Raw genomic sequence first — 15,453 nt, 5'->3', positions numbered from 1 at the left:
GAACAAAACGACAGCAACTTGTCTGTTCCCCTTCCCCCAATTCCCCAGCGCTGTTCCCATCCCCCAATTCCCCAATAAAAAACTTTAAAAAAAAGAAGTTATACAATGGGAGAAAATATTTGCAAACCACATATCTGAGAAAGGATCAGTATCTAGAATATATCAAGAATTCTCAAAACTCAACAGTTAAAAAAAATTCAATGAGAAAACGGACAAAAGACATTGCACTGATAAGAATATGTAGATGGTGAATAAATAGACAAAAGATGTTCAGCATCATTAGCCATTAGGAAAATGCAAAGTAAAAATATAACCTTCTACTACGTACATACCTGTAAGAATGGCTAAAATAAAAAATAGAGAAAAAGAAATGGTAACTACACCAAATGCTAGCGAGGATGTGGAAAAACTGGATCTCTTGTAATTACTAATGAGAATGCAAACTGGGACAAGCACTCTAGAAAATACTGACAGGCGCTTATAAAACTAAATTATACAACACAGCACTTACACTCAGACATTTATGCCAGAAAAATAAGAACTTATCTTCACACAAAAACTTATATGTGAATGTTAATAGCAGCTTTATTCATAATAGCCAAAAACTGGAAACAACCTAGATATACTTCAATATAAAATGATTACATCCATACTGTGGAATACCTTTCAGCAATAAAAATGAATAAACCATTACTATACACAACATTTTTGATGACTCACCAGGAAATTAGGTGTAGTACAAAAGCCAATCCCCAAAATTACATACTATATGATTCCATTTGTACAGTTTTAAAGACAAAAATGGGGGGTGGAGGAGTATGGGAGGGTGATAGGTATACTAGTAATAAAAGGGCAACAGGGATTCTTGTGATGATGGAACAATCATTCTGTATCTTGATTACCAATTTCAATATCCTGGTTGGGATAGTGTGCTATAAATCTGCAAGATACTACCTCAAGAGGAAAATGAATAAAAAGCATACAAGATCTCTGTAGTCATTTCTTGAAACTACATGTGAATCTATAATAATCAGAAAATAAAAGGCTTAATCCCAAAAAGAAGCCTGAAATAAAACATAAACTGGGGGAAGAGAGAAGAATGCTAGCATTTTTACTTTTACTCAAAAAATATATATATATTTTTTTTAAAGTTAGTTTAACCAAAATATCCAAGAACAATTAGAAAACAATGCAAAGCAGTTTATATATTTAAGTTTTAAATTAAACATCTACACACTTTTAAAAAATTACAAATTCAAACTAAAACTCTTAGAACATAGGGCAAAAAGCTTTTTTACAAAGTATTTGACAATGAGTTCTTGGCTATGACACCAAAGGAGAGGCAACAAAAGATAATTAGACAAACTGGATCTCATGAAAATTAAAGAACTATTTTTGCATCAAGCCACTATCAACAGAGTAAAAAGGAAACCCACAGAATGGGAGAAATATTTGCAAATCATGTATCCCATAAGGAGTAAATCCAGAATATAGAGAACTCTTAAAGTTCAACACCAACAAAACAATATGATTCAAATATAGGCAAAAGGTTTAAACAGACATTTCTCCAAAGATGACAAATAAGCACATGAAAAGATGTTGAATATCACTCATCATTAGGGTAACAATGCAAATCAAAATTATTAGATACCAGGTCACAACCATCAGGATGGCTACTATCCAAAGAAAAAAACAACACAAAAAAGAAAAGTGTTGGCAAGGATGTGTTGAAATTAGACCCATTGTGCACTGCTGGTAGGAATTTAAAATAGTACAGCCACTGTGGAAAAAAATGACAAGTACTTAAAAAATTAAAAATAGAAGTATCCTATGATCCAGCAATTCCATTTCTGGGTCATACCACCAATAATTGAAAGCAGGATCTCAAAGAGATATTTGTACACCCATGCTTGTGGCAGTATTATTCACAATAGCTAAAACATGGAAGCAACCCAGGTGTCCAAGACAGATGAATAGTTAAGCAAAACATGGTGTATACAATGGAATATTCAGCCTTAAAATGAAATTCTGAAATGTGCCACAACATGGATGAACTTTGAGGACATTATGCTAACTTTAAAAAGTCAGACACAAAAAAGACAAATATTACATGATTCCATTTATATAAGGCACTTAAAGTAGTCAAAATCATAAAGAAAGAACAGCGGTTGCCAGCAGCTAGAAGAAGAAAGGAATGGGGAGCTATTGTTTGTGTAAAAAATTGCAAGTTTGCTAGATGAGAAGAGTTCTAAAGACGGTTGGTGTTGACTGATATACACAACAATGTGTGCTTAATACCACTGAACTGTATATTTAAAAATGGTTAAGAATATAAAGTTTATGTTGTATTTTACCACAATTTTTAAAAAATTTAACTTACAAATCCAAAGGAAAAACTTATTAAATATCTGGGAAAATTCAGTGAAAACTGTACTTGAATTGGGCTTGATGGATGAGTGGAATGTGCAGAAAGAGGTCAAGCAGAACAATGACTAAAAATTTTAGTGATGAGAATGCTTCTACTTTCATCTGTGATCATTTACCTGTTTCTCAGAAACTAAATATGCCAACATTTAAATTTAAATTTTCTAGAAACTGTGGACATGAATTACCAAAAGTTTATCATTTCTTTAAAAATCAATTTCCAAATATTCAATATAGGCAATCTTAACATCTATATTATATTAGTCCTGCATATGTGCCAGTAAAAAAAAATTTGATCTCAAGTAACACAAGTACCTTATAACAGAGTATTCCAGATTCCTCCCCCTCATCCCTTGTAATATTGTCATTAATTTCACTTATCCATAAACTATCACCAATGAATACAGTTGTTATTATTAGCAGCAATGGTGGATGCCATTTGTCAAAATGCAGAGAACGTCCATCACAGAATCAACTTTAATGTAAATGTAAATATAATGTAATGTGAGTTAACAGTGTATCAATACTGGTTCACCAATTGTAACAAACGCACCACAGTTAACAGTAGGAGAAATGGGAGGGGAGGGGAGTGGAGTTTATAGGAACTCTACACTTTTTCAGTTTTTCTGTAAACCTGAACCTCTCACAAAAGAGTCTATTTGGGCCGGCTGAGTGGCGCATTGGTTAGGAGTTGGCTTGGGACACCAGCTCTGAGCAGCAGGGTCCCGGTTCAGATCCCACATGAGGGCCAGTGACGCTGTGCCCTCCACAGCTAAGACGGTGAACAACAGCTCAACCTGGAGCTGGGCTCCCATGAGTCGCCGGTGACAGTGTAGGCTGCAGCCCGTGCTGCAGTGGGCTGCCGTGAGCTACCGTGAGCTGCCATGAGCCGCCGTGACCAGCTGTCCAATGGCCAGCAAGCGACTGCCTCACCAGGGAAAAGAGCAATGATAATACCAATATGGGCCAGTGAAGCAATGTCCTCCACAACTAGACTGAAGAACAAAAGGACAGCAACTTGACTGTTCCCCTTCTCAGATTCCCCAATGCTGTTCCCCTTCCCCAATTCCCCAATAAAATATATTTTTTAAAAAGTATATTTTTTCATCTGAAATTACAAATTACATAATGCTTTAGGGTAAATCTCACCATGGAACTTCTTGTCTCAAATACTGATGTCAACATTTTGTAAACTGAGTTATACTCCAGTCACTTCTCAAATTAAAAATAATTATCAATGACAAACTGGCATCTGCCAAAGGAAAAAAAAGGTATGTTAACCCAGGATTTCCTCATTTATGTTAACCCATAACTTTTTTCTATAACACCTATTAAAAATATTTGGGACACAGTGCTATTCTGGCTTCCAGTTAGATACCATGTCACTCACACCCATCAGGATGGCTACTATCCAAAACAAAACAACACAAAAAAGTGTTGGCAAGGATATGTTGAAATTAGAGCTCTGAAGAAAAAAAAAAGCTATAGTTCTGGGGATCTAATGCACAGCACTGTAACTGATTATAGTTAACAATACTATATTATACTCCTATACTTGAAAGTGGCTGAGAGTAGATCTTAAATGTTCTCACCACAAAAAAAATAAAAGGTAATTAGGTGACATGATGGAGGTGTTAGCTAACCCAATGGCGGTAATCATATTGCAAAAAATGTATATCAAATCAACACATTGTACACCTTAACCTTACACAATGTTATATGTCAATTATATCTCAATAAAGCTGGAGGTGAGGGGTGATTTGAAGAATTGAGAGGAGGAACAAAATAAAATATACATTCAGCACAAAAAAATAGTGCAATTCTAAAGAAACTGTATACTTTATAACATACCTTGGAAAATGCTGGTATAAAGGAAAAAACAATAGTCAGGAAACCTGGATTTATTTTTCTAATCTCACTTATGTCACCAACAAACTAAATGACCTCTAAGATTTCATTTCCCCCGAGTCAATAATTTCCTCTTCTGGCCAGTGACACTGCCCTTTACAGCTAAGATGCTGGACAACAGCTCAACCTGGAGCTGGGCTGCCATGAGTCGCCGGCGATGGCATAGGCTGCAGCCCCTGCTGCAGTGGGTTGCCATGGGCTACCGTGTGTAGCCAGCAGCCAGCATGAGCGGCCAGCAGCCGCCGTGAGCGGCCGTCCAGAAGCCAGCGACTGATCTGCCTCGCCCGGGAAGAGCACAATGATGGTGCCAACTTGGGCCAGTGAAGGAACGTCCTCCACAACTAGACTGAAGAACAAAACGACAACTTGTCTGTTCCCCTTCCCCCAATTCCCCAGCACTGTTCCCATCCCCCCAATTCCCCAATAAAAATCTTTTAAAAATAATAATAATTTCCTCTTCTGATAATTATGAAGAAAAAGGGTGGTTACACAGACTAGACTACTTCTGTCAGTCACTTTCAGTGATAAAATCCACAGAACATGAGGAAAATATCAGCATTCTGGGGAATATATCTTTCATTTACACCAAATTATCTATTAAATATATTACAAGGAAGGATAAGATCAGGTCAGTAAAACAGATAAATTGACAAAAATAAACCCTAGGGTGTAAGTAGTCGCAAAGATACCTTGGGAAATATTTATTTCTATCAACTATTAATACATAAGTAGAGCATTTACTATTATAATCAAATAAAGGACCAAAATAACTGTGATTTAATATAATTATTACTGTGCATCACACTAAATACTAAGCAATTAAAGGAAAATGTTTATAATTAATTTTTTTCCCCGAAATAAATCCAAAAGCAGTTAAGGAACAACAAGGTTCAAGAAGCCATTCTCATACCACCGAAAGCATCTTCAAGGAGCAGAACAGTACTAGAGGAGACCAAAGATTTTTACTTCTCTAACAAAGGATACTCAGTTTAGCAAAATTTCTTTTCCTCCTTCCTATTTCCCACAGCCAGACAATGCTAAAGAACACAAGTCCAGTGTGATTAAATGAAAGCTCCTTGTCAGCAATAAAAATTCCCTACCCCCGCACTGAAGATTAAATTAATCAAACTGCTATCCTAATATTGAAGAATGACCTCAAGCAATGAAAGGAAACTGAAAATTTTATAGTTAAAAGGATGGGTTAATCACTTGTTAGTATGTACATTAAATTATACAATATTAGGATATACAATATTTTATGAATCAATTAAAATTAAAAGGTACTATTATTACTAGTACATCTATACTTATACACCTGGAAGATCCAAGCGTATCATCTAAAAATCTATTAGCAATTTTTTTAAGTCTCCAGTAGAATGTAGTAGGTAATAAATATAAAAAAATCCCCTCCCTGTTTACATATCCAGATAAGAATACATTTAATGAAATAGCCCCATTCATAATAGCAGCAGCTCTCACCCTCGCCCCATTCAGTTTTTGGAAATGAACTTAACAAAAAAATATACATTATTTCTTAATAACAAGAAATATGCATAGTAATAAGAAACATGGATATGACTAGAAGAAAATCATAAACACCACTGTATGGCATAAACTTAAATAAATGGAAAACTTAACTTCCAAGAAAGGGGTATGCTATTGTAAAGGTATCAATTACTCCCTAAATTAATCTATAGATTCAAAGCATTCTCATCAACATACCAACAAGAATTAATTTTAGAATTTAATAAGAATAACTCAAGTCCACCTAGAAAATTCTTTGAAAAGTAGAGTAATATGACACTTCCAGATATTAAGCAAACTGTAATAGGAGGGAGGGGAGGAATCAAGATAGCATAGTATTATCATAACAAAAAACAATAAAATCAACATAAATTAAGCATATTTGGAAATTTAGTACTGATAAAGACAGAATTTTAGAAAAGATGATTTATTCAACAAATGGTGTCACACACAGCTGGTTAGAAATCTGGAGAATCAACCTAAATAACTATTTCAACACATAGGCCAAAATAAGAAAACTTAGGTTATTATTTTTAAATCTTGGCACAAATCCTTTCTAAGAATACCATTAAATCCAAAAATGCATAAAAACTGACAAATTTGATTACATTAAAATTTAAAACTTTTTATATGAGAAACAACATAACTAAAGTGTATAAGAAGAAATCAATTAAATCAATGTGGAACACAAAAGGCATACAAACGTAATATTTCTAAAAGAATTCTTACATTTAACTTGCTAATGTCACAATTAGTAAGTACTAGTGATTTAAATCCAGGCAATCTGACTCCAAAATCTATGTTCTTACACACTATATCATATATCGCCTGTCTCAGATCTACCTATTTTAAGGTGGCTAATATCCAATTTGTTCAAGAATGCACATAGAGAGTTAACTCATATACTACTGGTGGAAGTATAAATTGATGCAGACTCTTCAGAGGAAATTTGATTCTACCTATCAATTTTAACTATACACACATAGCAAATGCACTTTGGGTATTTATCCACAAGAAAAAAAACTCATGAAAATGAAAAAAATTTATGTGCAAAGAGTACAAGAATAAACCTATATTTTGTACAGCACTGTCATGTATAATAATAACCTAGAAACAATCCCAATGCTAATTAACACATAAATACCAACTAGATCCCCTTATATGCAAACGAACATTATCTCCCATTTTTATTTAAAGATACTTATACATGTAAATACATGTACAGCAATATGTTGTAATATACATATATATATATATATATATATATATGTGTGTTCAGAAAAATACACAACACATTAAATAAGAGTATCTCTGGGAAACGGGATAATGGAGAATTTTCATTTTCTCTATTATACTTTTCCGTATTTCAAGTTTTATAACCAAAAAAATTATAGCAATTGTTTTATTAGCCCTTTGCCTATCAAAAGCTTCTCACTGCTTGTACAATATCCAGCCTTCTTAATAATCTACCCTAAAATATCTCACTCTATAGATACTTAAAAGACAGACTTAACAGAAATAGTATTGATTTCAATAACTAAGGTCAGGAAGATAAGGAAGATGGGCTTTCAAAAGAAAGAGCACACAGAACACTGTGGGGATATCAGATATCTCTAACAAATCAAACTACATCTACTATACACAGTCTCTGCTATTCTACAATTAGCCCCAGGACAATTAATTAAATCTTTTCAAGTCCCCAGAGATTGACAGGGCACCCAAAGAATCCATTTGCTGCTGCCAGGATCCTTATCTTTTCCTAGAAGACTGAGAGTAAATCTATTCTAGTCACAAAAAGATATCCCAGTATAGCCTCTTAAATCACTTCCACAATCTTCTGGGATGGGGAAGTCAAACCAACTTCTTCTAGGCTGCGTGATAGCCCTGGCAAGGAGATTCATTTTTAGATTACAGGCTTCTTGCACTGGCTCTAATACAAAGAAAACCACCTCCATCCCAAACCCACCACCCAAGGTTCTAGAATTACTCTAAGGTTTGAAACTCCAAGGACACCACTATCAAGAAGACAGATACATCCTCCAAACTCTGAGATCATACAGATGCAAAAAAAGATACTGCATGGATATTAACATCAAGCTCCAACACTATCCCCACAAGGAACTTATCCAATGTGTACTATGAAAGTACTGACTCTTTCCATCCACCTTTCACATAGTAACCTGGATTACTAAGGAATTAAGTATTTCACTTCAGTGTATTTTACTATATATTACATTTTAGAATTTTATCCCTTTAGAAATACTTCAGAAATTAATTGGACTACAAGGACTTCTGGCTGAATATGTCTGTTTGAACAAATGTTTCACCTCATCTCCCTCACCGAAAAAAGTACAAAAACAAAACTAGTTCTCACTGTCAGAGATAATTTACAAATGTGGGAAGGAAAAACACTAGAATAAACCCTGTGGTGCTGGATTAGAACTGGAGGTTATCACTGTGAAATCACTCTATACTTACAGAAACATAGATGTAAATGTCAATCCATACATGCGTGCACATAAAAATATCTCGTAGCTCTATACATTAAGAAAGCCTGGGAGCAGCAACACCCCAAGAGCAATGAACACAGGAAGTGCCCAGATCTTGGTTTCTAAGTATTTTCCATTAAAAATAACTAAAACAAGTTTGAAGGTGAGTCTGGAACATCATATTGCGCTACAAGAAAGTTCTCAACAAAGGAAGAGCTATGTCAAAAAGAAAATAAGCCAGCAGGAAGGGGTTCCCACTAGCAAAATGAAGAACAATTTCATACAAATAAATGATAATGGGGCCGGCCGAGTGGCTCAGTTGGTTAAGAGTGTGAGCGCAGAGCAACAGGATCGCCGGTTCAATTCCCACATGGGCCAATGAGCTGCACCCGAGCTGAGCTGCCATTGAGCTGGTGAGAGCATGTGCTCTTAGCAGCAAGGTTGCCGGTTCAACACCCGCATGGGATGGTGGGCCGCTGGGGAGGGAGGCCCTCCCCCTTTCTGCCCCCCACCCCCGCAACAAGATTGAAAGCGGCAACTGGACTTAGAGCTGAGCTTGTGCCCTCCACAACTAAGAGTGAAGAACAACTTGACTTGGAGCTGATGGGTCCTGGAAAAACAATGTTCCCCTTCCCCAATTCCTCTAAACTGTTCCCCTCCCCAATTCCCCAATAAAATGAATCTAAAAAATAAAAAATAAGTAAATAAATGATAATGGAGTATAACCCAGTGAACATAATAGCTAACCATAAATATGCAGATGCAAATAAATAAAATTAAAAATCTGATGACTAACAAAATATTTACAAAGTACCTACCATGAAAAACTTATTAATTACAAATGAGGAAACAGTACCTTCACATAGGAAATGTCTGGCAGTTACAAACCTTAATCATATAATCAATAACTATTAGTAAATAATGGACAACTGAAACTGCCTGCAACCTCATAAGATGTAAGAAGAATGCAGTATCAGGATTATCCATGATAACACTATCAAAGATCTAATCATAAAATTATCAGAGAAATGCAAATTAAGAGTTTTCTACAAAACTAGATCTGTAATCTTCACAAGTGTCAAAACCTTGAAAGACAGAAATTTTTCCAGATTAAAAAAGACTAAAGATACAGGATAACTGAATATAATGCATCATCTAAACTAGATACTTTTGCTCTAAAAGACACTGGGACAACTGGTGAGATTTAGATGTCAGTAATGTATTCTTGTTAACTTCCTAATTTTCATGGTTATATCATTGTATAGGAGAATGTCCTTGTTTGTAGGAAATGAACATTAAAGTATTTAGGGGTACTGGGGCAGTGGGTGGGCAACTTTCTGTCAAATGGTTCAGGAACAAAAAAGTTCTTTGTACTATGCTTCCAAATTTTCTGTACGTTTGTCAGTTCCAAACTTTAAAATATGAAAAAAAAATTTACAGCAGTACTGAAACACCTGGGAGGGGTATTATCTACAGATGAAAACAGAAAGGAGTTTGTAGAAGATACAAAGTTTATTAGTGGGAAAAGACAACAAAACACAATATATCTGAGGAACCAAATACACAAAACAAGCATATAGTGGGATTTCCAAAAAAAAAAGATAAGTTTTCTTAGCAAAAAGGATTGAAGTAGTATGTCCTGGGCCGTCAGCCAGGTAATAAAACCACAGTAGAATAGCTGACATGGTTAAGGCCTCCAGCACAGCTCTCTCTGTACTATAGGAGATCTGACACTTGGGCAGTTTAACTGTGAAAATAGGAGAATATTATCTCCTAGGGGAGAGGAGGCACGTGTAAGAGGACAAGCGACCCACATACCCTACATAAAGGAGAAACCCATTAGATAGATAAATATTCCAAAGCCAGAACAGGCATTCACTTGGGTTGGGGAAATACATTTAAATGACCAATACGGTATAAAGTCTGGACCACAATACAAAACTTTAGCCACAAAGAAAAAAATCTAGCATTTGAAGAAAAACCAAAAGCATGATGGATATACCAAGTACAGTAAGATCAAATTTCCTATACTGTTAATAGAGGAAACAGAAGACAGTGTAACAATAAAACCAACTCCTATGAAAAATCGTTTCTCTACCCCCACCCCCCAAACAAAAAAAGTAACAAAATAATTAAAAAGAACTGAAGACCAAATTAGTGAGCTAAAAGATCAAACCTCAGGATTATCCCTGAATACCAGAAGACAAAAGACAAAACAAAACAAAACAAAACAAAAAAAATCAAAGGAAGTAACGAAAGCTCCATAAATCCCAACATCCACCTGAGTTTTAAAAGTATGGTCCATGGACCCTGGAAGTCCTGAGAAATTTTCAAGGAGTCTTCAAGGTCAAAACTATTTTCATAATAGAAACATTAGAACATTGTTTGCCCTTTCCCATTACTATATACTGACAGCAATGGTGCAAAAGCAACAGTGGGTAAAAATGTTAGCTAGCATTAGCGCATACATAAGCAGCAACATCAGCTATATTAACATCACTACATATTCCCAAATTCTTTTCAAATGCCACTTGCACTTAAGAGAATCTCTAATGAAGCAGTGAAAAATAGTTGTATTAAATCTCAACACTTTAATACATGTCTTTTTCATATTCTATGTGAACGAATGGAAATCTCAAGGAAAACCACTTGTGTAATTACTTTGAGTTATGAGCTAAATTAGCCTTTTTTTCCCATGGAACACCATTTTGACCTAAAAGAACAAATGGCAAACTATGGTTATACAGACTAAGGACTTTGGCAGGTATTTTCTCAAAAATAAATGCAAAAGTGATATTCAGAATTACATGGAGCTGATCAAATCAATTTTTTCTAGTCATATTTTAAACAGTGTTTCGGGGTGATAAATATGGACTAATAAAGTTTATAAAAGAGAGGAAGGGCAAAATATTAAGAAACAACAGCTGAACATGAAGAAAATATGGGAAGTATATGAAGCTAACTATAAAAATAGGAAGCAAAAGGAGTCTGAAGAGAAAGCAGAATAATAAGTAGATATCTCTTCTACAATTAGGAAAACAAGACAAGAGAAAGCTAAAGAGTAATCTGAAACATGGGTGTAGTATAATTCAAGAGTTTGTAATGATAGGCACCAAAAAAAAAAAAAGTGAAAATGTGGGGTAAATCAAAGAAAAGTGGAAGGCAGAAGTGCTGAGCTTATTGCCTTACAAAATTCCAATAGATATTATAGAGCATAATTCATATATACGTTTTCTATGCAAGAGCAAATAGTGTGCATTCAAAAACAAAATCTCCTATTGTGAACAACTTAACACAGGGTCCAACATATGTTGCCAGGAAAGAAAAAGAAAGACATCTTCAGGATTTTTTCAAACAAACCAGGTAATAGGGAGAGAAATGGATGGGCAAGTGAAAAGAGTCAAAGTAAAAATGCAAGCAACAAAGTGTGTTTAAAGAAAATCTAGATAAGTAGCAATTACAAAAAGAAAATTACTTTGCTATCCAACACCACTAAAATTCTGCATTATCCCAAATACTTTGTAAACACTGCCATAATCTATTTCTAAACCCAAAACAGCTTAAACTATAAATCATGTTATCTATAAGCAATAATTTAAAATAAATGTCTAAATATGCACCTAATTTTCTGAAAATTTAAAGTATGTTTATTAAAGTAAGGTATTGTTTACTACTAAGAGCTCAGTAACAATATCCTTAAAGTAACTGAATTTTAGAGATTTACCAATGATATACGTAAAATGTCTATAATTACACTTCATTAAGAAACATGCAATAAAAATTTGGTGTCCATATTTGAATCTCTGTAAGCTAGAAATACATGCAAAGTTTGCAATAGTTTGCACTCAAACAGCAGGCAGGCGTCATAATACTTGAATTGATTAGTTGAAGGATTAAGTTTATCACTATTGAAAGCTCCTAAGTACCTTCAATACACAGTGCCTTTAAATGTGCATTTTTTGCAATGTAAGCAAACTTTGGAAATACTCTAGACTTGCCAACTTAATGTAAGAAAACCCACACAATACTAAAAAGAATATCCAAAATTTGAAATCATTTACAAGTATTTTAACTGATTATCGTTTTTTTTAAAACCTCTTTTGAAATCACTGTCACACTTTAAACAAGGCTTTGAAAAATACTTATAGTTTGGCAATGGATAAAGCAGTGCTAAACTAACAAAATTCTAAGGAAACCAAAGTAAATTTTTTTTGTTTAGGGGGAAAAAGGAATTAGAGGCAACTACAATGGTGAACACCTCAGCTTTTAAAAAAAGTGTGTTGTCTGTGTCTAAACATACTATTTGCTCCCTCAAGTGAAAAAAAAAAAAATCAAGAACTAGAAACAGGGATTTAAGTATTTTTGAGTGCTACAATACTTCTTATACGTAAAATTTACTAATGCAGAGAAAAGTCTTCATAAAGTGATAATTCTCTATGAAAGACTTGCTCTATTAAGGCTTTGTTGCTCTGAGGCCAAGTATAAACCATATAAGGAAACTGAAGTTCAATGCCATTTATTTTGCTCTGCTCTTTCAGATGCCCAAGAATAACCTTTCGCTGCCTAATGATACGTTCCAAAATCATAAAGTAGATTAGTTATGCACTTCAATTCCCTGATAAAGCTACTTTGACTTAACAGGAATTTCTTGATGGTTTACAAATCTTACCAGCAACTTAAAAGAAAAAAAGATCTCCAGAGACTAAGGTCTGGGGGAAAAAAACCAAAACAATATAGTACTATATATTAATATAAATCAACTATCTATTAATAGTTAAAAGAATACCACTTTGCAATGTACTTAATAAAGTAACAAAGAAGAAGTTGCGGAATAATTTGAGTTTGCTGTTTAAAACTTGCCTTTCTCTTCTTTGAACTAAAGGAGACAACGATTTTTCTTGGGGTAATATGGACAAACCAAACAATTTATATTTAAGATAAACCTACCAACAGAATACCATATATATTTAATTATTCAGGAGCACAGTATTATCTGTCACCTCCCTTTACCACAAAGTACCAGGGAAAAAAATCAAACTTTAAAAGACACCACTAAAGAACTTTGTATATGCTGCGACCAAAACTAGCTTGATCCATAAAGACTGCCCATTGGTTCACAAGTGTTTATAACTCTGACTGGTGGAAAGTCTCCCATGCTTCACTAATTCCTGCCCCCACAGTGGGTACCTATCACTTATTAGGCTGAACTGGCCAAAACGTTAGTAACAACACAAAAATGTAAATACTATCTGTACTATTCAAAACAACACATCTATTTAACCACAATGTGATTCTCATGAAAATCACTTTAAAACGTTTTACTTCCCTTCCTGTATGTTCTGTTCTGAAGTGTAGAGAAGCCCTAACAAATCGAACCACTTACAGGTGCCTGTTTTTAAATTATAACTCCCTATTTATCCCAAACGCTTATTCCCTTCTTGTTCCTTCCACCAGGTCAGTTACAAGAAAAATCTAGCAGTCACTTGCTTTCAATTAATTAAACAAGTATTATAAGGTCTTAAATGTCTGAAAGGAACAAGTTACTGAAGCAATACATTACCTACCTAGAAAAAACGCCTACGAATGGCAACGTTTTTTGTTTATAAAACCCAACGAAGTATATTTACAAGGGTTTGAACCAAAAAAATGTCTTTGTACAATTAAACGCAAAAGCCAAATTGGTAACAGTGTAAACAAATGTGGCAGCCATCTCAACAGCAAATCACTCGCTGCAGCGAGCGACCTAACTTCCTTCCAAAACAAAAGTTGCCAGGTTCAGCAACTTAATAAAAAATATACATTGTATATGTTCCGGGAAACTAAAACGTCTGGACCTTGAGCTGAACAAAGGCACTCTTTCTTCTGACCGCTTAAAACTTTTCGTCCCACCGCATTCTTACAGCCTCTTCTAAAATAACCAGAATCCAGATGGTAGGAAGGGGGGAGGGGGGGAATCAGTTCTATTTAGCACCTGAAACACTATCCAGTTAGACATTAGAAAAGAATTAGGACAACGTGGGGGAAAGTGAAAACCATTAAAGTATTCTCTCTTTCCTGGCCCAGGAGCTTTGTGACTTCTAGACATTTTCGTGACAATTACCTTTCAGCCGGGCTGTGTCTCAGGGCAGCTTTGTCAAGGCTTCGCCAGACATGATTTCCTTCCCTTCATTAGTCACTTTGGCTCCAGCCGAATTCTCTCGACGGTGAGAGCGGATGTGGAGTGGCCTCCCGCCGCAGGACGAGCGGGCTGCTTCGGTGGGGGCTGGGAAGCGGGCTGCTTTTCTGGTCGCGAGTTTTGCAGGAGTTTCCCAGCCCCAACTAGGATCTCCGCCGAAAAAAAAAAAACTTTTCACTCGTGACACCGCCCGGAATTACCGTGCGAAACTCACTTCCTGCCTTGGCGAGAAGCAGGATCCAGCTCCGTCCAGGGGAACCCGGAAAACCAGCTCCGCGCGCGCCGAGGAGGGGGCGGGGAGGGGGCGTCCGCCGCGAGCCTCTGGCCCCGGGCGCCCGACGGGGACGAAACTCAGCCGGCTGGGTCGCCGACGCCGCCGGGACGCCGGACGAACCTCGGCCGCGCTAGGCCGCCACCTCCTTCTCTCCGCCGCCCCCAGAGCCGGGCGGCAGGGTTATTGTCTCGACAGCGCCCGCCGCGCCCTACGCCCGCGCCGCCACCTGGACCCGGAGCCGAGGGGCCGAGCTGGCTCGATGGCGGCCCCCTCCCCGGGCTGTCCGCCGGGCCGGCCGTCCTTCCGGCCGTCCCTCTCCGCCTTCCCTACTTGTCCTCGAACCCTGTTCTCCTCCCTCTCCCGGTTTCCCGCCGCCGGCCCTTCGCTCCCCTGCTCGTCGTCCTCCTAGGCTGTGGCGGCTCCCCCGGGGGAGCGCAGCGGGGATGGGGGGCGGGCGGCGGCCGCGTCTCCTCACGGGCACGCGGGGCCGCGGCAGGGGCCGAGGCTGCGTCCCGCGCCGCCGCGCCACATTCACTCGAGCGAGAGACTGCGAGGGGCGGGGAGGAGAAGGGAGGGAGGCCGCGGAGAGAAAGGAGGAGGAAGGGGGCTGGGGCGGAGGAGAGGCGCTGCCTCACAGGCCGCCGCGGCTACGGCGCCAC

At 37.0% G+C, this 15,453-nt stretch overlaps 1 protein-coding gene across 9 annotated transcripts in view; it reads right to left on the bottom strand.

Moving 5' to 3' along the window:
• Window positions 1-15,249, bottom strand: part of ERBIN (erbb2 interacting protein) — a 113,723-nt gene extending 98,474 nt beyond the window's left edge. For 3 of the 9 annotated variants that reach the window (XM_019652441.1, XM_019652444.1, XM_019652447.1), the window contains exon 1: window positions 14,446-15,241. The gene's annotated coding sequence lies outside the window, so the exon portion shown is untranslated. Of the gene's footprint in view, window positions 1-14,445 lie in introns of all 9 variants that reach the window. The other 6 variants (XM_019652449.1, XM_019652450.1, XM_019652442.1 and 3 more) reach the window with 5 other exon arrangements.
• Between the last annotated feature and the right edge of the window lie 204 nt (window positions 15,250-15,453).

This window comes from Hipposideros armiger, unplaced genomic scaffold (assembly GCF_001890085.2).
Source record: "Hipposideros armiger isolate ML-2016 unplaced genomic scaffold, ASM189008v1 scaffold_179, whole genome shotgun sequence".
NCBI classification, from domain to species: Eukaryota; Metazoa; Chordata; class Mammalia; order Chiroptera; family Hipposideridae; genus Hipposideros; species Hipposideros armiger.
This window is presented reverse-complemented; position numbering and strand designations above follow the sequence as displayed.